The sequence below is a fragment of the Colobus angolensis genome, unplaced genomic scaffold (assembly GCF_000951035.1).
Source record: "Colobus angolensis palliatus isolate OR3802 unplaced genomic scaffold, Cang.pa_1.0 Scaffold157, whole genome shotgun sequence".
In the NCBI taxonomy this organism is placed as follows: domain Eukaryota; kingdom Metazoa; phylum Chordata; class Mammalia; order Primates; family Cercopithecidae; genus Colobus; species Colobus angolensis.
In genome coordinates this window covers 617,515-643,445 of record NW_012114677.1, presented here as the reverse complement: position 1 = coordinate 643,445, position 25,931 = coordinate 617,515, and the positions used below count along the sequence as shown (strand labels likewise).

The window sequence follows — 25,931 nt, the reverse complement described above, 5'->3', positions numbered from 1 at the left end:
TCGCCCGGGCTGGGGTGCAGTGGCTGGATCTCAGCTCACTGCAAGCTCCGCCTCCCGGGTTTACACCATTCTCCTGCCTCAGCCTCCCGAGTAGCTGGGACTGCAGGCGCCCGCCACCTCGCCCGGCTAGTTTATTTTTTTTGTATTTTTTAGTAGAGACGGGGTTTCACCGTGTTAGCCAGGATGGTCTCAATCTCCTGACCGCGTGATCCGCCCGTCTCGGCCTCCCAAAGTGCTGGGATTACAGGCTTGAGCCACCGCGCCCGGCCTGTTCCTTCCTCTTTCACGTCCTGGTGGTCACAGCCCACCTTGAGCGCTCCCAACCCATGCTCATGTGTGGCGGAAGAGCCTCACATCCGCAGACTCGTTCCCTCCCTCCCGTCCTGGGGCCATTGTTGCCACACGGTTACCTCTATGTACATAGCAGACCCCAGAATGCAAGGTTACTGTCAGGTCAGCTAGCACTTAGGAGGTCCATTATCTTTTTTTTTTTTTTTTTTTTACTGTGGTAAAATGCAAATAACATAAAATTTGCCATTTTTACCATGCTTAAGTGTACAGCTCAGTGGCATGAAGCACATTCACATGGTTGTACAACCATCACCACCATCCCTCCCCAGAACTTTCTCACCTTCCCAAACTGAAATGTCCCTATTAAACTCTCCCTCCCCATTCCACCTCCCCTAGACCCTGGTGCCCACCACTCTCCTTTCTGTATCTATAAATTGGACAATTCTACGGCTTCCTGTAAGTCAATTCTCTTTTTTTTTTTGAGACCAAGTCTTGCTCTGTTTCCCAGGCTGGAGTGCAGTGGCACAATCTCAGCTCACTACAACCTCTGCCTCCTGGGTTCAAGCGATTCTCCTGCCTCAGCCTCCCAAGTAGCTGGGATTATAGGCACACACCACCACGCCCAGCTAATTTTTGTATTTTTAGTAAAGATGGGGATTCACCAGGCTGGTCAGGAGTTCGAGACCAGCCTGGCCAACATGGCGAAACCCCACCACTATAAAAATACCAAACTTAGCCCGGTATGGTGGTGCGTGCCTGTAATCCTGGCTACTAGGGAGGCTGAGGCGGGAGGATCACTTGAACCCAGGAGTGAGAGGTTGCAGTGGGCCGAGATTGTGCCATTGCACTCCAGCCTGGGCGACAGATCAAGACTCCATCACCACCCCCCAAAAAAAGGGGGGGGCATATTTTATGTTACCTGAATTCCACTTAATTACAAAATATGGCCTGGGGGGAATAAAGCAGCTCCCTGGGATGGTGCGTCCCAGGCAGAAACCAGCCCGTCCATGGCCAGCCTGGCTGGATGGCACCATCTCCTCTCCTGCAAACCCTGTGCTTCTCCCTCAACAAGTAGTGCCCAGTGATCACTCTCCAGCCCATCATAATCCAATGCGTAAGTACATCCTCTATCAGAACAAACATGACAACTACAGATGGGACAAAAAGTATTAATAGGTGGAAGTCTCTAAAGTAAAAGTAAAATCACGTTACATTACTTCTTCTTTCATTCATGCTTAGCATGCATGGAATTTGGGAACAAACTCATTTAAAGCCAGTGTCTGCAAGCAGATCTGGATAGATTCATCCTTTACAGCGAATAAAAATAAATTAAGGGTTACTAATAGACCATCCCTCTGCATCTTAGTGACTCTTAAATTGTATTAAATTATTTAAATACAACTAAATTTTGCAGCTCACAATGAATTGTTTATATCCTTTCTTACCGTCACCTAATTCTTCATGTAACTCCAAGGAAAAGTTATCAAAGGAAACATTACGTTCTCTTTATTCTTCTCTCAAACTCCCACCTCCCAGCTCTTCCCATGCCCAATATTTAAACTGACATCAGTCGAAAAGCTCAGCTTTGGCCCTGTGAGTTTAATGAGAAGCGTGCTTCACACACCTCAGCTGTAAGGAATTTACAAAAATGCAAAAAAATATGCCCATGTAGAATCAACCCTGGCTGGAGTTAGAAGAAAAGAAAAGGCCGGGCGCGGTGGCTCAAGCCTGTAATCCCAGCACTTTGGGAGGCCGAGACGGGCGGATCATGAGGTCAGGAGATCGAGACCATCCTGGCTAACTTGGTGAAACTCCGTCTCTACTAAAAAATACAAAAAACTAGCCGGGCGAGGTGGCGGGCGCCTGTAGTCCCAGCTACTCGGGAGGCTGAGGCAGGAGAATGGTGTAAACCCGGGAGGCGGAGCTTGCAGTGAGCTGAGATCCAGCCACTGCACTCCAGCCTGGGCGAGAGCGAAAGTCCGTCTCAAAAAAAAAAAAAGAAGAAGAAAAGAAAAGCTTTTATCTCTTTCCAGATTCAGGCAAATATATAGGATCTTTTGCTCCTGTCTTGGAAAGAATTGGATTCACAAAGTTCCCCGTGAAAGGGCCGCAGGCTGCGTCTGCCCCTCCTTCGAGGACTCTGTCATACGGATCATGGCCAGTCAATCCCATCTCATCCGCAGAGCCACAGAGAAGACCCCCACAGCTCCTCGGCCCATGGAATGCAGGTTGTCGGCGGCACCTGAAATCTCACAGTGCCCGCTGCATAAAAGATCACTCCATTCACCTTTTCCTTTTCTAGACACAGAACACCTGCCTTCCCCTTGTCAAATACAGAGTAATTCCAATACCTGAAACGCTTGCTGTTTTACACATAAAGCCACAGGCAGCACTAATTTAAAACTCTTGGGCTGGGAATTCCTTGGAAGGCAGGACAAACAGGCCTGGAGACAGCTAATTCCCAACTATGCAGAAAAGTTAAAGGCTGTGCTAGTTATTTTTGCTCATGCCATGAGTCCCCAGAAGCTCACCACCTGCCGTGCAGGTGGGTCCTGCCACAACCACCCCTGCCCGCCCCTTGGCTGCTCGCACACCTCCCACAGGCCCTGAGCCTGGCTCTCACGGCCCCTTCCAAAAATAGGTGGCAGCCATTTGTAGCCCTGAAGTATATTTTTGATTGTTTTTGACTCTATAAAAAGGACATAATGCGTATGCAATATTTCGAGACTGGCTTTTTTCACTCCACATTAAGCTGCTGAGACTCTCGCCAGCCCCTTGCCGCTGCCCCTCCTCCTGCAACTGGACGCCCCCAATTCACTCGGCCATGCCTGCACAGTGGGGGACGGGCTTCTGGGCTTTACTGTTGTGAGCGGAGCTGGCTGTGCGTGTCCCCAGGAGGCGTGTGCTAGTTTCTGTGGCTGCCGCAACAAATCACTACAAACTCCGTGGCTTAAGATGACAACATTCACATCTTACAGTTCTGGAGGACAGAATTCCAGCCAGGTTCTCACTGGGCTAGAACCAGGCGTCAGCAGGACCTTGTGCCTTCTGGAGGCTCCAGGGAAGAGTCTGTTTCCTTCCCCTTTCCAGCTTGCACAGCTATTTCCCGACGCGTGGCCACCTCCCCGACCTTCAGAGCCAGCGGCACTGCATCTCTACAGTCTTCTTCCCAGGCCTGGCTCCTCTGACTCTCCTGCCCCCTTCTCCACTACTGAGGACTCCTGTGCTTCCTTGGGGGCCACCCAGATAATCCAGGAAAATCTCATGATCGGAAGGTCAACTGATGAGCAGCTGTAGTTCCATCTGCAACCTTCATTCCCCCTTTGCCACACACCTCGTAGATTCACGGGTTCCAGGGGTTCGCACATGGACACCTCTGGGGCAGTTATTCTGCCTGCCGCAGGTGGCACAGCTGGGTCACCCACCCCAGCAGCCACGTCTGTGATCCCACGGCCACACCTGCTCCAATGCCCAGACCTGGAAGGCTCCTCCACGTTGCCAGCTGACTGGCAAAGGTGCTGTCTCGCTGTGGACTTGAGTTACAATTCCTGGACCCCCAGACTGGCTGCGTTTCTCTTCACAGCGTGGTTGACCGCATGAGAAGGGTCATGAACCACAGGTTATGATGGCTCCAGCTCCGGGCACATAAGATCCTAAAACGTCAACGCCTCCTTTCTAACAAGGCACATGCTTCCAGCCGCTTGGTCACAGGCGGGGGCCTGGGTGTTGGGTCACACAGGTCTGCGATCCGATCCTGTGAGCAGGCACCACTCTGTGCAGCTGCATCGACGCTTGACTGCACGTGCACATGCTTCCATTACACTGTCGGCGGCCAGAGGTATCCTCGTCCTTGCAGCAACCCTGGTGCCAGCGGCAGGTGCCAGCACCCAGCACAGTGGGTGGCACAGGGCAGGTGCCTCACAAATTCAAGGGACTATCATGCAATCTCTTCCCTGCAAAGGGCAAGGCCAGCCCTCATGATGCTGTCTCACTTCCCATTAAAAATCCCACTGCATTAAGCCAGGTGAAGCTTCTGTCTTCCTTTCCAGGAGGTGAAATGAAATGGCACAGAGTTTAGTGAGGTGGCCTACAGTGAAACCCCTTTTGTTCAAGACTTAAAAGCATTGTACCTAATACAATAATTGCCCATCCTGTCCTCAGCTTGAATTGCCAGGGTCACTGGTGTCCGATCCTGGCAGCTCCCCATCACTGCCACGCCAGTGGTACCCTGCTGGGGCCTCCCCCATCTCGGTTCCTTCTGCAGAGCAGTCAGGGCACTGAACCTCAGGAAGGCACTGAACTCAAGTTCTGTGTTTTCTTTACTCGACTAATAAGAGAGGAATTCAGACAGGCTACCTAACATTTCATAATCCCTAACATACTCAACCACACTGTTTCTCATCCAAGAGCAGGCGGGCGTGCAAGGCGAAGGTTTTGCTTTACTGCAGACAGCACTGCTCCATCCAAGCCCTCCATCCATAAGCCCCAGGAGGGATCCCAGCGCTCTCCCCGCACACAGGCACCAGGTCCAGGTCATAGGAGCTGGAACAGTGTGAGGGGTGGGGACTCCGGCCTCTGCTCAGCACAGCCTGGCTGTCACACTCAGGTACAATGTACACCAGTCGTGGACCAGAGTCCCCAAAACTCCGTTGGTGACATCCCATGGCACCTGGAATTTTCAACCTGGGAGCAAGAAACAGGGGTTTCCTGAGACTCCTTCCCCACTCCCAGCTCTTCTCCAACCAAGGTCACCAGGAATGCCAGGCCAGAAGAGGTGGCTGGACCCAACACACCAGGGACAGCCTTCGACTGTGGTGCTGCCGTCACACCCAGATAATGGTCCAAGATAGCAGGAGGGAGGCTCACAGGAGGCAGCAGAACTCCGGATTGGGGCAGGCTCTTTGTCACCCAAGGCACTGCTGACACTTGGCGCCAGGGGGTTCCTTGTCAGGGGCTCTCCTGTGCATTGTGGGATAGCTAGCAGCACCCGCACACTGCATGACAATGAAAAATGTCTCCAGACATCGCCCATGATGCCTGCAGGTCCGAATCAGCCCAGGTGAGACCCACTGGGTGAGTCTCTGCTAAGGCAGGATTTGAAGGGAGCTGATGGAGGAGCCATCCTGCAGAGGGAACCCAGGCAGGGGTGTCTGGGAAGCCGCAAGGAGCCCGGGTGGCTGAAACGGAGCACAGACAGCTGAGGGAGGGTACCTGACCCTGAAGGGGCTTAACTCCAACTGATACAGAGTCACTGGAGGGTCCTGAGCAGCGAGGCAGGACCAGAATTGAACTGTGTGTTTCAACAATCACTCTGGCTGCCTTGCTGAGAACAGCCGAGTGGGGCAGGACAGGAGCCAGAGTAGAAGGAAGGAGGCCGGCTCAGAGGCGTCAGAGGTGACTGCCACGGCTGGAAATCCGGGAGGCATCGGAAGGGGTCATCTCCTGCAAACATTTTTCTATTATTATGGTAAATTGCAGTGATTTAACATAATACAAAATCAACCTTTTAACCTTTTATGAGTGTACAACTCAGTGGTATTAAATGTTATTGCTGGGCTGGGCACGGTAGCTCGTGCCTATAATCCTAGCACTTTGGGAGGCCGAGGTGGGCAGATCACCTGAGGTCAGGTCAGGAGTTCGAGACCAGCCTGGCCAACATGGTGAAACCCCGTCCCTACTAAAAATACAAAAAATTAGCCGGGTGTGGTGGTGGGCACCTGTAATCCCAGCTACTTGGGAGGCCGATGCCTGAGAATCGCTTGAGCCTGGGAGGTGTAGGTTGCAGTGAGCTGAGAGTGCACCACTGTACTCCAGCCTGGAAGACAGAGAGAGAGACTGGGCCTCAAAAAAAAAAAAATGTATTCACATTGCTGTGCAACCATCACCACCATCCCTCTCCAGAACTTTCTCACCTTCCCAAACTGAAACTCCGTCCCCATTAAACACTCACTCCTACTCCCCTCCCCGGCCCCCACCGGACTACTTTCCATACCTATGAACGTCATGCCTCTGGGGACCTCACGTCGGTGGAATCAGACAGTATTAGTCCTTTTATGATTTAGTCTTTTTCAGCAGAGTGTCCTCACGGGTCACCCACGCCATAGTTGGAACATCCTTCCTTTTTTTTTTTGAGACGGAGTCTTGCTGTGTCACCCAGGCTGGAGCGCAGTGGCCGGATCTCAGCTCACTGCAAGCTCCGCCTCCCAGGTCCACGCCATTCTCCTGCCTCAGCCTCCCGAGTAGCTGGGACTACAGGCGCCCGCCACCTCGCCCGGCTAGTTTTTTGTATTTTTTAGTAGAGACGGGGTTTCACCATGTTAGCCAGGATGGTCTCAATCTCCTGACCTCGTGATCCGCCCGTCTCGGCCTCCCAAAGTGCTGGGATTACAGGCTTGAGCCAACATCCTTCCTTTTTAAGGCTGAATAATATTCCACCGCATGAATACACCACATCTTGTTTATTTATTCACCCACTGATGGACACATGGCTATTCGGAATGACGCTGCTGCAAACGCACGTGATCCTGGAGACACTTTGGAGGCCATGCCTACAGGATGTGCAGACGGATGTGCAGTGAGAAACCAGGGGGAGAGCCGAGGCGGGTTTCCAGGTGTGAGGCCCGGGCACCCATAGAAACAGCAATGGAGGAGAATGGAGGGGGCGGGGCGGGGGCAGGTGAGACGAGGGGGCCTGACAGACATCCACATGGAGACACTGAGGGGGCAGCTGTCCTACGAGTGCAGCGTCAGGGCAGAGGCAGGGCACAAGCGTGAGGCACCAAGGCCAAGGGACCTAGAGCTGGTGCCGGTGGATGGCCTGGCTGCACAAGAGGCCACGTGGGTGGGGAAGGCCAGCGCCCATGCTGGGAGGCCATTGGTGACCCGATGGGTGGTCACAGTGGGCTGCTTGGGGGAGTGACCAGAACCCAGAGCAGTGGGCTTGCATGAGGGCACCCAGACAGCTTCTTCAAGGACTTCTGCTGAAAAGAGGGCCAGGAGCTCGAGAGATGGTAGTCAAGGAGGGCTGCTACATGGCTGCTGCTTTAAGACAGGAGAGGTCATGGCAGGTTTTCACCTCTATGGGAATCACAGACTGGGAGAGACTAGCACAAGAGACAGACAGAACTGCAGGAAGCTCTTGAGTAGGAAAATAGGTGAGATCCAGCACAGGGCAGGGCGAGATCCAGGGCACAAGGTGGGGGCCGAGATCCAGGGTACAAAAGTGGGGCAAGATCCAGTACACAAGGCGGGGTGAGATCCAGAGCACAAGGGCAGGGGTGAGATCGAGGGTACAAGGAGGGGCGAGATCCAGGGCACAAGGTGGGGCCCAAGATCCAGCACACAATAGGTGGTGAGATCCAGGGCACAAGGGGAGGGCGAGATCTAAGGCACCAGGTTGGGTGGTGAGATCCAGGGCACAAGGTGGGGTGAGATCGAGGGCACAAGAGTGGAGGTGAGATTCGGGGCACAAAGAGGGGGCGACATCCAGTGCACAACGTGGGGGTTGAGATCCAGCCCTGCACTGGGGGGAGCAGCGGGGGTGTGGCTAACCACAAAGCTGCACCAACAGCCCATCCATCTGTCCAATCCCGTGTGTTCACGCCTTTCCTCCTGTCCAGAGGTGAAATATCCGCCCCTCTTTGTGGACCTGGGCTGACCCGTGACTTGCCTAGACTGTGAGAATGTCAGCATTCCCCTACCACACCCCAACCATGCTGCCCCCAACCATGTCCCCAAGCCAGCTATACCCTCGCAAGAAAGTACCCAGGAAGGCCGGGGCCTCTGACATCTGGTTCTCTGCCAAGTCCCAAGCTCAAAGCCTGGCACATCATACATACCCAGTTCATGTTTGTTGAATGAATATATGACTGTTTTAACTCTGTGCCTATTTTGAGATGGTCAGAGAGGGGCTCACTATGTCCTTCCATTGCACCAGGTGGCCTACAGGGAAGCCGCCTGCCTCCCACCAGCAAGTGGTGACACTTGGATCCCAAGTGCAGAGCAGAGCAGAAGAAACAGTGCAGGCCCCTGACTTGGAGCAGAGCTCGGAGCAGGGCCCGGGACATCACTGGATCCAAACGCTGCTGGATGTGAGCCGTACCAGTTACATGGGCCACATGGGGCTGGGTGCCCTGTCACCCACGTCAAAGCTTCCTCAGCAAAGGTGGAGGAAGAGGGCAGGGCACCCACTGTGGCCTCTAAGAGGCACCACTATGTCCCTCCTCCTCAGAAAGGGGACCCCGAGGAAGTGCCAGCACCACGCAGCATGCACAGGGCGGACGGCCCCCGCCGCCGCTTCAGATGCTGCCTCTCCACATGCAGGGTCCTTCCCAGGAGTTCCTCAGGGCGGGCACAGAACCCTGACCCTCCATGGAGCTCCTGTGACACCAAGAGCCTGCAATATGCCTCAGGGAGCCACAGGTCACGGGGAATACATTTTTTTACTTCATTGCGCTTAATTCATCTACGTGCAAGGTCTTGAGGTTACCCACTTTTATACGTAGCTGGTCTGGGCCATCGCAGAATGTCTAGAAGTACTAAGCGCCATCAGTGATGTCCGTCAAGTTACTGTGTCGGGACACGCACACCGATTTCATCAAGTTAACTCTCCGACAGCACACGTACAACGCTGACCTCCTCAAACATTCCCAGTCTCGGCCCCTAAAACACAGGCGTCTGCACCGCCGCAATTCAACAGTAGCCCAGGTCCCGAGTCACCACAGGAGTGAGTGTCACGAGGCCCCCAGATGCCCCAGTTTGCCTGGGTATATTAGTCAGGGCTCTCTAGAGGGAGAACTAATACGATAAATATATATAAAGGGGAGTTCATTAAGTATTAACTCACACAATCACAGGGTCCCACAATAAACTGTCTGCAAGCTGAGGAGCGAGGGGAGCCGAGTCCCAAACCGAAGAACTTGGAGGCTGATGTGCAAGGGCAGGAAGCATCCAGCACGGGAGAAAGACGTAGGCTGGGAGGCTAGGCCAGTCTAGTCTTTTCACATTCTTCCTCCTGCTTTACATTCCATCCGTTCTGACAGGTGATTAGATGGTGCCCACTAGATTAAGGGTGGGTCTGCTTTTCCCAGCCCACTGACTCAGATGTTAATATCCTTTGGCAGCACCCACACAGACACACCCAGGATCAATACTTTCTATCCTCCAATCCAGTCAGGTGGGCAGTATTAACCATCACACAGGGTGAAGAATTCTAGACCAACAGGATTCAGCTATTGATTGTGGTTGACTTACACTCTCTTTGTCCACAAGGACTGGAGGTGGCAAACGTCACACACACCCTGAGAATGTCTCCAGGGGTGTGGGGGATGGAAACTGGCACCCGGGGAGGAAGGCTGGGCAGGTGGGCCATCAAGAGCCTCTCCCCAGTCCCCAGGGGAAACACCGGCTCCACAGAACTAAGGTGGGCCCCAAAGGGGTCGGCCAGTGGGAGGTGAAGGCACTGATATTGCAGGGCCCTGCCACCTTGGATTGGTCACAGCTCACATGCAACGACAAATGGCCCAAGGGAGAGGTGCCAATTCATCCCGTGCAGAGCCACCCCAGGGGTGCCCCGGTTATGGGGGCGGGGCAGCACTGCCACTTCCATCTCGGGCAGGTGGGTGGGGCTGCAGCAGGAGTCCAGGTGCCCGCGTCCCACCCTCACAGCCTGTGCAGTGGGTGACCCAGGGCCCAGGCTGTAGGGACACACCCTCCCGGCTGGGCAGCACTCAGAAGCTGTCCTGACCACAGGATGCTTTCACTCTGACACCAGAGGGTGCTACCTGCCCCACCCCGTACCCTCCTCCTCCTCCTTCTGGCTCTGTGAGTTCTAAGCCAGGCAAGAGAGTGTCTACAGAGAGATTTTTCAGAGGATAAAACTGCCTTTTCCATGGGTCTGCCTTTTTGGTCCAAGTTGCCAGGAGCCAAAAGGGGTGCCTCCTTGTGGTCCCCTCACCGCCCCGCACTGCAGTCCAACCCAAGAACCTCTGCGACACCCAGGCTCAGGTGCAGAGTGGAGGCCACAGCTCCATGGGAGCCTCTTCATCCATCAGCAGCAAAACCCTCGGGGGTCCCAGTGGTAGCGGGGGTCCTGGCCCGAGACCTGGGCTGCATCCTCTCCTTGCGCCTGTCTCATGAAAAAGACCTTTCAGACAAAACCAGCTCACTTGGCCCTCCCAGCGCTCCCTGAAGCCCCGTGTGCGCGGTGGTGGCCAGCCTGAGGGACTAGGGCGGGCAGCTCACAATGGCGATGGCCCCGAGGCTTTGTCATGCTGTAGTCTCTGCTGTCAAGAGACACAGAGGAAGAAATCCTGGTCCTGCTGGCTGTGGAGGGACAGTGGTAGCAACTTTTAAAATCCTCTCCCTGGCGCTGGAGGAGGGACTTGCTCAGCTGGGTCCCCAACGAGCATGGAGCTCCACTGCCACCACTCCCCTCATGGCACCAGGCCCTGCACAGACAGCGCTGCATCTGGGAGCTCCTTTCAACCTGGGGACAGCCCTGCCGGGTGGGCGGGGCCCCTCCTCCCCCACTCCTCCCAAGGTCAGCTGCTCCAGGGCTTGGATCCAGTAAGTCGACCAGGCAAGCCAGCACCGCCCCTGCCATCAGACATCACTCCCCACCTGCCTCAGGAGCAGAAGGTTCTGGAGGGCTGTGTCCTGCAGCCTCGGCTTGGCTACAGTCCCCAGAAGTCCTGATGGGTCAGCAAGAGCTGAATTAAGCAGAGCAGGCAACAACAGCAAAAACTAGCAGAACATCCTCAAGCCAGGACTGCATGTGAGGAAGACAGCACCAGCATCACTGTTTCACAGTTGGATCCACAAAGCCCGGGAACGTGGCCGGCAGAAAACATGGAAGCCACGCAGCAGAGAGCGGACAGGGAACGCGGTAGACAGTTCATACAACAGCACTCAGACAGATGCCAAGAAAGAGGCTTAGAAGGGAATATTAAAAACCTTAGCGGCTGAACCAGACTAATAAGCTTAGGTGTGTTTGCACTCTATTTACCCACCCACATCTAATGATACACCAATGCTGGAATTTCAGCTCACTCTGCTCTCAGTCAGCCTCTCACTGCATGAAAACCAGGGCAGCAGTCCCATCACTGACCCATCCCTGCAGGGCCAAGCCTGCCCCTCCACCAAGGCCTCCCGTCCTAACTCAGGACCTGGTCAGGTAACACCAGCATGGTCCTCACAGGACGTGCCACCCACCGCCCATCTAGCACCCTCAGAAACAGGATCCTCATTTGGGAGTCTCCATGAGGCTGGCGTGCCATTACCCGTGTTTGAGGAAAGTCAAAGTACAATGCTGACCTCTCTGACAACGCAGGGCACACAGAACAATCCACATCCTTTCCCTGTGGCCGCCCGATCCCCAGCATCGGGTCTGCAGAGGGATCTGAGATGGGCAAAGGACTCGGGAGACCTTGTCACTGCCACTCAAGTGGGGGCGTGGGACCTTCCATTGCGAGAAAGATGTAGTCACACACACAAGTGTCAACACGCAACATGAGCCTTCCAGAATTCTCGGAGCACGGCCCTGGCCAGCCCTGGATTGTGGTGGGAGGACATAGCCCCACTTTTGAAGACCTCCCCAGGCCTATGGTTTCAAGGGGTTTGACTTGATTTACAAGCACAGGAAACACAGGAGTCCTATCGGGGCACTCCGCTCACCAGGGCAGGGGCAGCCCAAAGCCATGGCACACAGTGGGGCCACAGATTCCCTCTCAGGCCCCTCGCAGCACTCACCAACCCCGCCTCTGATGACCCACTCTCTGTCAAGAACCACAGTGGAAGCCAGCCACGGTGGCTCACACCTGTAATGCCAGCACTTTGGGAGGCCAAGGCAGGTGGATCACCTGAGGTCAGGAATTCGACACCAGCCTGGCCAACATGGTGAAACCCCGTCTCTACTAAAAATACAAAAAAATTAGCTGGGTGTGGTGGTGCACATCTGTGGTCCCAGCTACTCAGGAGGCCGAGGCAGGAGAAGAGCTTGAAACCGAGAGGCAAAGGTTGCAGTGAGCAGATATTGTGCCATTGCACTCCAGCCTGGGTGACAAGAGTGAAACTTCATTTCGAAAAAAAATAAGAAGAATCACAATGGGGAAAGCAGTTGGCAGTTTCCCAAAAAGCTGAAGATGGAGCTACACCGTAATTCCACCCGAGCACCTCCCCAAGAGAATCAAATTACAAAGACGCGAACACACACGCTTATGCCAGCGTCATTCATGACAGCCAAAAATGGAGACTACCCAAATGTCCATGAGCAGGTGAATGGAAAACAAAAAGTGGTCTGTCCACTAATGGAATATTATTCAGCCATAAAAATGAAATGCTAACACATGCCACAACACGGATGAAGCTGGAAGAAGTCAGACACAAAAGGCCCCACAGCATACAATTCCTTCTAGATGTCCAGAAAAGGCAAATCCGCAGATGCAAAGCCAACTGGAGGTTCCGGGGGCCAGGGGCAGAGTGAGTGGGGAGTGACTGACTACATAATAGAAACGGGGCGTCTATACAGGATGATGAAAAGTTCTGAAACCAGAGAGAGCCGATGACTGCACCACACTGTGAATACAGGAAATATCACTGATGGCTTGCTTTCAATGGTTACCTATATATTCTATGCATTTCACCCTCTCAGTCTCACTTTTTTTTTTTTGAGACAGGGTCTTGCTCTGTGGTCCTTGCCCAGGCTGGAGTGCAGTGACACAGTCACAGCTCACTGCAGCTTCAAACTCCTAGGCTCAAGCGATCCATCCCCCTTGGCCACCCAAAACAGGTGGGATTATAGGCGTGCGCCACCATGCCCAGCCACACTTCAATTTCTTAAAAGATTAAAATATATACAAAAATGAACCATAACAAACCTCATCCACAAGCCGAATTTGTACCCAAAGGCATATCCTTGGACAGTTCCAAAGTGAGCCCCAGATAACCCCAGAGAGTGGCCTGGGCCAAGCGGTGCTGGGCCTGGGGCCTTCAGGAGTGAAGTTACGTGTCTTCCCCATACTCTGAGCAGCACCGCGAAGGGAAGGTGGGGTGCACCAGCACCTGCTTTTCTGTTCTCTCCCCACAGTGAGCTTTGAGGCAGGCCTTACCACCCACAGTCTGTGGCCTTTTCAGAAGTGTCAGGCGCACACCAATTGGACCAGGTTTGAGAAGACCAATGGGACTTCCTCAGATTTCAAACGCCGTGAGAGGCTGCAGATCGACATGCTGATGGTCTATTGATGGGTGCGCTGAGCAGCCTTACAGTTTCCCATCATTCCCTGCAGTGCCCCACTCCCACTGCGCCACTGCGTCCAGCCACATGGCTGAGCTGTAACCTAGGTCAGGGCCAGGCTCTGAGATCTGCAGGTGGGAAGCCTTCCCTAGCTCAGAGGGAAGTGGCCGGGGCACAGGACAGTGGTCCCAGTGCCCATTGTCCCTGAGACCTCACGGCCCTTGGAGTGGTCGGGAGGGGGCCAGGCGAGGCCGAAAGCCAGTCCTCCTGTCACTGTCCCTCGGGTTCTCTTGGTTCTTTCAACAGTTTCAAAATGCCCACTGGCCAGGCACAGACGGTGGCTCACGCCTGTAATCCCAGTACTTTGGGAGGCCGAGGCGGGGGGATCATCTGAGGTCAAGAGTTCGAGACCACCCTGGCCAACATGGTGAAACCCCCTCTCTACTAAAAATACAAAAATTAGCCGGGTATGGTGGCCTGGCCTTTAATCCCAGCTACTCAGGAGGCTGAGGTAGGAGAATCGCTTGAACTCGGGAGGCAGAGGTTACAGTGAGCCAAGATCATACCACTACACTCCAACCTGGGCCACAGAACAAAACTCCATCTCAAAAAAAAAAAAAGAAGGAAAGGAAAGGAAAAGGAAAGGAAATTAGCCAGTCACGGTGGCACCTGCCTGTAATCCCTGCACTTTGGGAGGCCGAGGCAGGTGAATCACTTGAGGTCAGGAGTTCAAGACCAGCCTGGCCAACATGATGAAACTCCATCTCTGTCAAAAATACAAAAATTAGCTGGGTGTGGTGGTGTATACCTGTAATCCCAACTACTCAAGAGGCTGAGGCAGGAGAATCACTTGAACCCGGAAAGCAGAGGTAGCAGTGAGCCAAGATCATGCCACTATACTCCAGCCTGGGCCACAGAGAAGACGCTGTCTCAAAAAAAAAAAAAAAAAAAAAAAAATACCCACTGGGAAGGGGCTGCCCGAGAGCTCCTGTGACTGAGATCAGGACTAGAAACGTGGGGCAGGGAGGCCTGGGAGCTGCCAGTGTGCAGCAGGAAGCCGCCCCTCCCTGTGGGGAAACATGCTGTCATTTTGCTTTGAGCTCTGTGCTTACCTGACACAGGGAGAAAGAACTTCACTTCCTTGCTTTTGGTAAAGGCCTAGTTCACCTTTTCTGCCCCTTTCCTTTTAGCCTTTCTGCGGAAGCTGTCTTGTGGACATCCCTCATCAACAGCACAAGGCTGGATTGTTCAACACACAAGTGCACTCTCAGTCTCTGTCTGGGAGGCGGGTTTGCTCCACTCACTGCGATTCCCAATTTATGTGCAATTATTTCTTCGGCTTTATTTTTTGCTTTTTGTTTGTTGTGCTTTGCTTTGCTGCCCTCTTCTCATCCATTCCTGCTTTGATTGAATTCTTTCCTTTATTCTCCTTCCTCCCTCTCCTGGTTTAGAAGTTATCCCTTCTCTGGGACTGTTATCCTAGTGCCTGCCCTGTGGTAATTCACACACTTAGCTCATGGTCTCAAATCCAGCCTTATCGCAAACCATCAAAGACCTCAGCGCCAGCTCTGATCGCTGTCCAGGCTTGCTGTCCAGAGTTTCTACTCCCCCTTGCCAGGAGCACGGATGCTCACGCTCCCCAAGGTGACTGCTGCTCCCATCTACCCACTCCCTCCCCGACTCCTGCGCCCACCATTGCACCTTGCCTCCCACTCCCTCCTTCTGACTTTGATTTTCCTCTTGGAGTACATTTTCCAGTACTTCTTCAGCAAAGATTTGGGGGCGGTTACTTTTTTGTCTTCATCTAAAACTGTCTTCCATTTTGCTCCCCTCCACGAATGGCAGCTCAGCTAAACCCAGAACTCTGCTCTGACTTTGCTCCCTGTGGCCCTTGAAACATTTCGCTCCACAGTCCTCCGGGCCTCCAGTATTCAGCCAGTTCAGCAGAGGCCCCTGTGAGGTCGTGGCCTGTCCCCTTAGGCCCCCCAGATGCTCAGAACGCTGTGCCACTGATCCCATCTGGGGTGTGGGCTTATGAACTTGATGATTCACCTCAGGAAGACTCTCAGCCGTGAGTGGAAAACAGCCTCCTCTCTCTCCCTGCTCTCGCTCCTGAAGTCCCAGGAGTTGCATCTTGAACCTTCTCATCCCTCCGTGCCTCAGAAGCTCCCACAATTGCACAAGCTGGAGTGTAATGGCGCAATCTCCACTCACTGCAACCTCCGCCACCCAGATTCAAGCAATTCTCCTGCCTCAGCCTCCTGAGTAGCTGGGATTACAGGCACGCACCACCACACCCAGCTAATTTTATATTTTTAGTAGCGATGAGGTTTCACCATGTTGGCCAGGGTGGTCTCGACCTCCTGACCTCGTGATCCACCTGCCTTGGCCTCCCAAAGTGCTGGGATTACAGGCGTGAGCCACCGCGCCTGGCCTGCCTTGTGGTTTCTATCCTTGGCTTGGTTTGAGCTTATGCATGCCAGAGTGTATGCCCATGGAGAACCCTTTCTCCTCTGTCCTGTCACTTTCTGCTATGAACTCCACTTCAGAGGTGTGGCAGGAGGGCTCCTCCAGGACACCACGTACCTCACTCGGCCAGGCTGCCCAGGTGACCCAGCACTGAAGCGGCCTATGGGGTTTTCCTGGCCCCCTGGCCTCCAGGCCTCAAGGGCAGAGATTCCTGTCTGACCCTTGCTCCAACCCGCCCCCCCTGGAGAGCAATGCTTCACCCAGTTCTGGACCAACACGTCTCCCCTAACCCCCACCATGCCCTGGGCCTCCCCGTGAGTGCTCCCGGGAACTCCTACCACACCAGCATTTTCCTGCATCCCCACACCTGCCCTTTGAGATGTGACTCTGCTACTTCCCCCACCGAGAAGTGGAGGTGGCAGCCTCCCTTTTAATGGGGCTGGCCCTATGGACACTGTGGAGGTGATGCCATGTGACCTCCAGGCTGGGCCTCAGGATCACCTTGCCACTCTGCTCCACAGCCCCAAGACTCAGCATCGGGGAGAAAGCCTGGAGGGGGCCTGCCCGACAGCTGCACCAGTCTGAGTGGACCAAAGGCCGCAGATGGTTCAGCTGGCTGACCCTGCCTAACTGAAGCCCCGCCCTGATGAGCCCCGCCCAAGTAATCCGCATCTAGATGAAGCCCCACTCAGGTAAGCCCGTCTAGATGATGACACCCCACCCAGACGAAGCCCTATCCAGATGGCCCCACACAGTAAGCCCTGCCCATATAAGCCCCACCTAGATGAAGCCACGCCCAGGTGAGCCCCACCCAGAAGACCAGCACCCCACAGGCTGATCCCCCCAATCCTGATGTGGGGCAGCAGTGATGGTTTGAAGCTCTCAGTTCCAGGTGGTTTTTTTTTTTTTTTTGAGACGGAGTCTCGCTCTGTCCCCCAGGCTGGAGTGCAGTGGACCTCCTGGGTTCACGCCATTCTCCTGCCTCAGCCTCCTGAGTAGCTGGGACTACAGGCGCCCGCCACCGCGCCCGGCTAAGTTTTTGTATTTTTAGTAGAGACGGGACTTCCCCATGGTCTCGATCTCCTGACCTTGTGATCCACCCGCCTCGGCCTCCCAAAGTGCTGGGATTACAGGCGTGAGCCACCGCGCCCGGCCAGTTCCAGGAGGTTTCTAAGGGGACCCTGTGCCACGCTCTCGGCTTTAGGTCTTAGTTTCCTCTTATTCCTGGCACTAGGGGTTACGCCTTCTCTCTTGCAAGCTCAGTACTTTTAAAAGCGTTTTCGTGATTTTATCCAACATTCCTGGGCATCTCGCAGTGGGGAGGTCTGCCTTTTCGCAGTCTGCAACACAGCCCTGAACGCCCCTGGCCCCCCACCCTGACATTCCCCGAGGAGTTGCATGGCCATCAAACACACCGTCCAAACTCCGACTCCTTCACCCCCTACCCCCCACCCCGCAGCTCCTCTCCCGGGGTCCCCATCCCCAAACAGCACCCCTCCCCCACCCAGATCCCACCCCCTCCAGGCCCAGATCTGTCCACTTTCTCCATCCAGAGTTGCCTGCTGCCATCCTTTCGCTGGAATCCCCGCCACCCACCAGTCGCAGCTTCCAGTCTCGTCTCTCCCGCAGCAGGCCTGGAAGGACCCCGCAAACAGCAGTGCTGACCCCATCATGCCCCCCACCTTCCGTGCCTGTGACCCATCCCCAGGCGACCTCCCAACCCCATCTGCAGCGACCCCACCTCGTCCCCTGTGCTCCAAGTGCACGGAGCCTTTCAGGCTCCCCGACCCATACTCCCTTGCCCTCACATCTCAGCAGCCCCCTCGCCCCCACTCCGCTGGCTGTCCCTCCGATCCCCGGCTCGGGCAAGGCCCACATGGCCTGACAGCCTTGGAGCTTCCCACTGGGCAGCCCCTGCCAGCGCTGTGAGAACGCTGAATCTAGCACAGCCATGGTGGGGTCGGGGGGCCTGTCCCTGCAGGCAGCTCTGTGGGAGGAGGTCGGTCTGAGAAATTTGTCAGAACTACCCAACCATGATGAGTCCCAGACACAGAACTCCTTCATGCTGTCTGCTGAAAGCCCCAGGACAAAGGTCCCAGCAGCAGCCCAGGGTGGGAGGAGAGGCTGGGCTCGGATGTGAGGATCCATCTTCAGAGGCCGGGAAGATGCCCCAGCCAGGTAGCCTCAGTCAGCAGGCCAGGCTGGCAGGGTGCTTTCCAAAGCCCCCAAGTCAGCTGCCTTCCCCAGAAAGCCAAACTCAGGAACTGTGGCTGTGGGCCTATTTTCCTATTTTTTTTCACTCAGGGGCAAAACACCTTTTCCCTTGATTATCTGTTAACCTCAAAAAGTGATACAATTCCTTTTTTTTAACTGAGGTGAAATCCACACAACATACAATCAGCCATCTTAGAGGGTACAATTCAATGGCATTTACTGCATTCGCAGTGCCTCCCAACCATCACCTCTCGCTGCGTCAAAACCTTTTCATCACCCCAAAAGGAAACCCCATGCCCTGTAAATCATCACTCCCCATTTCCACTTCCGCTCTCCAGCCCCTCACAACCGCCAGTCTGCTTTCTGTCTCACCGGTTTTGCCTCTTCAGGACATTTCATAGAAATGGAATCACACAAGATGCAACCTTTCGCAACCGGCTTCTTTCGATTAGCATCCTGTCTTCCAGGCTCGTGGCGATGGCTTGTATCAAAACATCCTCCTTTTTTTGTTGTTGTTCATTTTTTTTAATTTTATTTATTTATTTATTAATGAGACGGAGTCTCGCTCTGTCCCCAGGCTGGAGTGCAGTGGCGCCATCTCCGCTCACTGAAAGCTCTGCCTCCTGGGTTCACACCATTCTCCTGCCTCAGCCTCCCAAGTAGCTGGGACTACAGGCGCCCGCCACCACGTCGGGCTAATTTTTTTGTATTTTTAGTAGAGACAGGGTTTCACTGTGTTAACCAAGATGGTCTCAATCTCCTGACCTCGTGATCCGCCCGTCTCAGCCTCCCAAACTGCTGAGATTACAGGCGGGAGCCACTGCACCCGGCCAGAACATCCTTCTTTTCTAATGCTAATATCACGCCATGGTGCCGAGGGACCACAATTATCTGTTTCCCCCTTTTGGCTGTTATGTATAGAGCTGCTATGAACATGAGTGTACAATTCTTAAATGTATCTGACATTTAAGTAGTTGATTCTGCTTTTAGGTGTTTTTTGTAATCACGATATCCCTAAAAATAATTGGAAACATTCTCAAAAACTGAAATCCAAAGAAAAAAAAATTGCCCTAAGGCCACCATCCTGGGTGTGTTAGCCCAGTCTCCCCAAGAAGCCTGTGTAAAATAGCACCCTATCTGGTGCGGGAGAGCCAGGGCCAGCACAGCTGGAGCAAAACCACACCCATGGCAGAGACTTAGAGAGCCAGGCTTGCAGTTTGGACCCACGCTCCTCAGCCAGGGAGGGCGCCCCACTTGATGTGCCCCCTACACCCCCTGCCTCCCTCCAGCAGGAAAACAATGAGAAATGGAAGAGCTTCAGAATACTTACTGTAAGAAGGAAAAAATCATTCCATTCATCTTATCCAACTATTCTACATAAATTACCATAACATAAAATGTTCTATTCTACTTGTGCTTAATCTATTCAGATCAGTCAAAAAATATCCATTCACTTTTGTCTTCCTCCTTCAAACACTTGACTTGCCCATCAATATCTAAGTTTTTTTTGCAATCCAACTGAACAAAGCACAAAAGTAATCGTTTCACCAAATGGCACTCATGTAAAATCCGGTAACAGTCCAGTTCCTTCCTGCAGGAAAGGAGACTTTGTCTGACAAACACGGGTGCCAGCCCTGGGGTCCCACGGACCTGAGTGTAAATCCCAGCCCTGCTTCCTCCTGGCTGTAGAGGTTCCAGCAAGGTGACTTGTCCTGAGACCCCATTTGTAAAACAGGGTGCATCAGCATAGTTTAAACATTCACAAATGACCCTCAAACCTCAGTGCCTTAACACATAGAAGTTTATCCCCCTCACATGACAGTGCAAGGTGAGTGCACCCCAACCCCTTCCCCGCTGCCACCCCAGAGCCCTGGAGTCCTCTCCTAGGTCCTGAGCATCCAGACAACAAATGGGGCACTGGCCATGGGAAGACAGCATGAGAGGTTTGGGGGTCAGTCCGACATGGTGAACCCCATTGCTGCCCACACCAGCTGCAGTCAGCCCTGGTCCTGTCAACCACAGATGAAGCAGGTGTTCGTGTGGTGGGTGAGCACATGACAGCATCTCTCCCCTCGGGCGCGGGCAGGGGCAGGGCACATCCTTCATCCTCAGGGGGACATGTAACCAGGCCTGTGGGGATGCCTGGGGTGCAGGCAGGCGCAGGGCGGCATCCTTCATCATCAGGGGGACCTGTAACTGGCCCCACGGGGATGCCTGAGGTGTCCTAAGTCAGGGTCTTTTCCCAGCAACCAAGCACCTGCCACCCACCAGAAAAAGGTGCAGGGGTGGCAGGCCCCCACTGAGACCCTTTCACTCTGAGAATGGCCTGGCTGGAGGAACTGGAAGCTGTGATGGTCTCTGGGACTCCAAGAAATACTGACATGAAACCCTAAGTAGCTAAATGTTGGTTCTGTGGACGTCCCCGCGTGCTTACACCACCCACTGGTTCTCCCAGTATTTTTTTTTTTTTTTTTTGAGACGGAGTCTCGCTCTGTCGCCCAGGCTGGAGTGCAGTGGCCGGATCTCAGCTCACTGCAAGCTCCGCCCCCCGGGTTTACGCCATTCTCCTGCCTCAGCCTCCCAAGTAGCTGGGACTACAGGCGCCCACCACCTCGCCCGGCTAGTTTTTTGTATTTTTTAGTAGAGACGGGGTTTCACCGTATTAGCCAGGATGGTCTCGATCTCCTGACCTTGTGATCCGCCCGTCTCGGCCTCCCAAAGTGCTGGGATTACAGGCTTGAGCCACCGTGCTTCTCCCAGTATTGACTGGGGTCATTGGTTGAACTGTTCCTGTGAGTCTTGGGCAGAGATGGTCTCCTCACATGCTCCCAACAATTCCACAAGGCAGGTCTCAGCATGCCTACCTGACACTAGGGAAACTGAGGCACAGGTGTGGGAGGGACAGGAATCCCCAGCCAGGCCCTGGAGCACACATGGCCAACAACCACTGAAGACAAGAAAACACTGGGGAAGCACTGAAACCCACAGCCTTCTCAGCATTTATTTTTCTTTGAACTGGAATCAGCTCACCATTATTCGTCTTTGCACCTGGCACACCCTGTAGCTGCACAAGGCTGTCAACTCAAACAAAACCACACCCTGGCCGTCACTTACCAGCTCTCAGATGTGCACTTGCACACATTGAGAGCAAGCACACCCGGTATTTTGGGAATTCTTGGTGGCTGAAACCGGCCACTGAAGCCTCCTTAAATTATCCATCTCTCCTTTTAAGGTCGAATAAAATGACCTAAAAACACTCAGCCTGTGGGGCCGGACACTGGGCCCTGCTTCCCTCCCCCATCTGCCCTGCCTGCTGAGTCCAAATATCAATTATGTGAAGCTCTTGACTCCCTGCCTCCGACTCGCCCATTTAACAGAAACCATACCAGACGTTTCCAGTAAGTACCCTGCCCTGCCCTGCCAGGGAAGGAGAGCCCTGAGTGATGACAGGGTCGGCACAGCGAGTGATGCTCGCCCTCTGTCTGCAGCCCAGGCTCTTAATTGCCCTGCAAATGCCGCTGGCACTGGGCAAGGCATGTGAGGTCCCACACTCCCCCGACCACAAACAGAAACCTCAGCAAAGCGCAGGAAATGAGATGTGAGCTGCCTGCTGAGAGTCACTTCCTAGGAGGCCAGGGAGTGGGTTCTACAAAGCCACTTTAAGAGCAGATGGACTCTCAGGCGTCCGCACTGCACTCCTGCTGACCACAGCCTGAGTGCTGATGTGGAAAGGAAGGCTCTCTGGGAGGGGTGGCATGACCTGGATGCAGAGCCGGGGGAGTCCCAGAGCCTTCTGAATTCAGAGAGCCCCATGCAACAGAGAGAGACCGGTGTGCAGGGCCAGCCACGCCTACTCTGACTCAGCGCTGCCAAGCATCCTCCCAGGACTTCCCGAGCCCCCTCCGTGCCAGGCGCCCACCAGGAGAGGGAGCACCGCCGGGCTCAGCCTGTGCAGTATCTGGAACACTGACTTTCCAGCAGCTCATCTCAGAGAGAAACGTGCCAGACCAAGGACAACCCCCTGCCACAGCTGGGCACTTGGAGTTTATCAGCTGAAAACTAATTCATCAGTAGCCTGGCTAGAAGTTATCACTCAAATCCCAAGCCCCTGGAACACGGTCTGTGCTTGGCATGGGGCACGAACACAGTGCTGTAGGGACAGCAATTCATTTCCCAGGTGACGCAAAGCAGGGAAGTCGAGGCACATGCTGGTGACTGCCCTCTCATAGGTCCCACTCGTGCCAGGCCCCAGTCTCCATCAAGACCCCTCCCACAGCATTCCAAGCCCCAGCTGTGTAGTTCTGGGGGGTCTCTGTCATCATCTCTCACCCTCAGCCACCAGTGGGGAGCCCTGAAAGGAGGACCGGGCTGCGCCTCATCTCTGCACATGGGGACCAAACAGATATATCCAGACCTTGCCCCACCCCCAACTCTGGGGCCCGCCCCCATCTGCCACTTTGTTTCCAGGGTGCCGCCCCTCTCAGCCAGGTGGCCGAGGTACAGAGTGCTGGCCACCAATGGGCAGCTCTCTTCAAGGGCCCATGACCAAGTGGGCTGGAACCCCTGGAAATCCTCGGCTGACTGAGGCGGGGTTAACACAAGAGCCGAAGGGCAGGAGGTCCTATGCTCAGTACTGCTCAGTGCTAGCAGGTTCCCACAAAACATGCCAGTGGGGTTGGCCCCCAGGTGGATTTTACCAAACCCAAAGGGTTCTTCTTTTATAAAGCACACACACCCAGCAAGTCACTCAGGCTTCTCTTGGCAAAGGCCATGTCATTGCTAATCTGGGCCTGGAATGTTTACAGGAAGTTGCCGAATACACATCACTCAGTAAGGCAGATTTATAAGGAATGTTCTCCTACAAAGCAGGAGGACAAGAAAGGTTAATAGCCCCCATTCTGAAAACGGTCTGGGGGTGCAGACAAGCGAGCTCTTCTCGGAGTGCAAGGTTGAGCATGGTAACCAGCCACACAAGAACGACCCCATCCACCTGGCCAGCATAACCCACCGAGGGTCAATTCCTCCTCAAAGATGGGAAACACAAATTCATCCTGGGTGATTATTAATATGCTCTTTGGTGATGGCCAGGAAATCTTGCCCAGATCCAGGTAAGTGTCCAGGTCCCTTTCCCCCTGGCCGGGAGTTCTCACCTCCTAGCGACCAGGAACCTCCAGCCAGGTCAATCAATAGAAAGTCATAACCAAGCAAGAAACACAGCACTGACACTTGTTTCAAATGAAGACACCAACCATGCCAAAATGGTTCGCCTTTCTAAAGCATAAACTCTCTTGAAAAGACTTTAAAGAAAAGCAAGAAAGTATTTCACCAACATCAACAAAGCAGGACAAGCTGACAGGTTTTCCTGCATGTCTATTCCAGGTAGTGTTCAAAGTCAGGATAATACTTAAAAGATCTGAACACTTAATACCAAGAAAAATCACATTGGCGTTTAAAAGACTGATTAAGAAAGTGAATAGAAATATAATTTGCAAATGTCATTTTAATGTTAAACTTTTGTATTATTCATCAGGCATTCTTTTACTCAACTTAAGTAGCTAATGTAGTAGCTAATTTTTATTCAGATATCAAAATTTATGTCACACAGCAATATTTTTAAGCATTTCCAACTGCTTTTTAAAACTATAAGAACGGTGAATAATATTTTCATTTCAGAATATTTTCCACCATATTGTAATGAACAAGAAGCTCAGTGTTGGCCAGGAACAGTGGCTCACACTTGTAATCCCAGTGCTTCGGGAGGCTGAGGCAGGAGGATTGCTTGAGGCCAGGAATTTGAGTCCAGCCTGGGCAACATAGTGAGACCCTGTCTCTACAAACACACACACACACACACACACACACACACTTAAAAATTTATGAAAAGAAGATCACTGTGCAGCTTTAAACCAAAGCAGGAATTCAATTAAAAATTCAGTTTGAATTGTACATCTATCTAAATAAAGTGGGAAAAAAAATTCCTAACTGCAGGCAACAGTCTCCCCCAGACACATCCTCCCACAGTTAATGTTTAACACTTCAACTCGTCCAGGCCCAGAATCTTCCCAGGACTCACTTTGTGCTTATTTGTGCCAAAATGTGTTAAATTAGACAAGAAGGAGAAGCATAAAATTCAATTCATAATCCAAGACAAGAATCTGAGCTTTGGTTTGAAAAATGAAAAGCTCTGGAATGACATAACATACTCCAACCCTTCAAACAATCAAGATATTTAACTCCAAAGACAGATCTCAAATAAGAGACAGCCCAAGTTCAGACTGCCCACAGGGCACCAGCTCCCAGAAAATGCCATGGCCAGAGACAGATCTGAGATGGAGATAGGTCTCAAGTCCAGAGCTCTGGAGCTAGTACCAGACAGCATGCCGGGAGAAGACAATGAGAAAAAGGAGAGGTTCGCACGAATCCTGTTCCCTCCCTTCTCCAGAGGCACAGAAGCTCTGGGCTGACTCCTGGGATCAGCTGATTCACTGGCGGTGCCCTCTCAGTGCCTGCCCTGTGCCTGGAAAGGCAGCTGCCTGCTGGAGACGAAAAGTTAGAAACACAATTCCTAATTCTTGGGACAACGTCAAGTATCATGTTCTACCTTTAAAGTGTCTTCCCTAAACGAAAACAGACAAGGCCATTCTGAAATTACTCAGCTACTTATGAAACAGAGTCTACAATTATTTTTCCTTCCTTTTCAACACAATTAGAAGGGTGACCCCCCAAATGCGGCCTCTTCCACAGTCACGTCCGGAGGGGCATCCCCTAGTGTCGCAGCAAGTGCTTTCAGCGATACCAGAATGTTACTTTAAGACCTGAGACACCTTTCTCTCCAGCTGCCTCCCGCCATGTGTCACAGAAAATAATGCTGCTGCACGCCCACAAAACGCCGTTTTGCAAGCCGACTTGGTTTTCCGTAACTGGTGAGGAAAGTCACTGGAAGCAAACGCCACTCACACCGCTATCCAGAGGCCACCGCCCTCCCCCGGCAGAGGCGCATGGGGGCAGCAGGAAGGACCGAGAGGGGCTCGGAGGCGCCGCAGGAGGAGAGGCTGGGCGCAGACGGCTCGGCCCCAAACCACACCCAGCGCCAGGAAGCGCAAGGCTCTGGACGAACCCTTAAGAAGTCGCTGCTAGGGACAGGGAGGTTGGGAGAAGGGAGTGCCGCCACAGGAACCCTGAATCCCCTCCCAGTCAGGCCAAGACCGAGCAAGGGGCGCCCCACGTACCGTAAGCCCTAACCCAACACTCCTGCAACGACAAATAGAATTCCCCGGCCTCAAAGACGTGAGGCACGCGCCCTTCCGGGCCCTGAGTTCGCCCTCAAACCTCCACGCCGATCTTCCAAACCCACCTCCCGCCTTCCTGGAATGGGCGCACGCGAGGCACGGATTTCAGGAAATCTCCGCCGTGACAGCTCACTCACGGTGGAGGCGGCGGCATGGGACGCTGGACGGAGAAAGGTGGCCAGCGGAGGGAGGAGGGGTGGGTCGGCAACGCAGTGGCCTTGGATGTCCGAGCTGCCCGGACGCAGCGCTGGCCCCACTCCCGCCCTTGGTCGCCGCGGTGACCCCACCCGAGCCGTGCCCTCTCCCAAGATCTCAGGACCAGGGCCTTCCCGCTGCGCCGGCCCCAGGGTGCCACCCTCGGACGCCCAGATGCACCCTAGACCCTGCGCCGGGATCCCGAGCACCGCCGCGCCTCTACCCCGCGCCGAGCGCGCCCA

At 53.8% G+C, this 25,931-nt stretch overlaps 1 protein-coding gene across 2 annotated transcripts in view; it reads right to left on the bottom strand.

The window, feature by feature from the left end:
* The window catches only part of ZFYVE28 (zinc finger, FYVE domain containing 28), a 151,145-nt gene that overhangs the window by 124,275 nt on the left and 939 nt on the right, over nt 1-25,931 (bottom strand). The window lies entirely within an intron of this gene.